Genomic DNA, 856 nt, shown 5'->3' with positions numbered 1-856 from the left:
CCCTGCCCGCCCTACCCTGCCTGCCCTGCCCTGCCCTGCCTGCCCTGCCCTGCCCTGCCCTGCCTGCCCTGCCTGTTCTGCGTATCTTCTAGAGTTTACTCTATAAATGTGTGAGAACACCACGTGTTTTCTTATCAAAATGTATTTTTGTACCAGATTTGTAGTGCCAAATGGCTCGTTTGGTTCCTGTATTAGACAAGTTCATTTTCTCCAAGGTGAACTTGGGGATTTTCCTGTGCTTCAGTGTTGCTGAATCCAGCGAGGTCCCAAGGAGGGACTGAAGATGCAGGTTCTTTCTGGGCTTTACCCTCTCACCCCATGAGCAAAGTTACTCTCACATGCTAAAGGCTCCTTAAAAGCAGAAATTTTCTTCTTTCGCCCCAAAAATGGGGTTTCTGCAGAGGAGCCCGTCCCGCAGGGCACCCTTGGGGGTGCCCAGGAGCCTGAGCCTGCGTGACCTCCTCCCCACATGGCCCAGGTTCCTGAGCAGGCCCGTAAACTGTGCACCCCGATTAATGCTGCACCCCAGTCCTCGTGCACCCCGGTCCCTCTGCACCCTGATGTGCAGTGCACCCCCGTTCCTGTGCACTGCAGTCCCTGTGCACCCTGATTTACTGTGCCCCAGCCCTGCGCATCCTCAGACTGGGCACACCCCTCTTCCTGTGCACCTCAGATCCCTGGAAACCCCTAAACACTGCGCCTTGTTCCCCGTGCACCCTGATATACCATCCATCTGTTCCCACAGCCCTCATAGCCCCATGTACCCCCATAGACTGTGCACCCCACTCCCCACACACCCCAGATCCCCATGCATCCCCTTCCCTGCACACCCCGAAAAACCGCACACCATGCTCCC

Source organism: Chaetura pelagica, unplaced genomic scaffold, assembly GCF_000747805.2.
Source record: "Chaetura pelagica isolate M959 unplaced genomic scaffold, ChaPel_1.0 scaffold883, whole genome shotgun sequence".
NCBI lineage: Eukaryota > Metazoa > Chordata > Aves > Apodiformes > Apodidae > Chaetura > Chaetura pelagica.
This window is presented reverse-complemented; position numbering follows the sequence as displayed.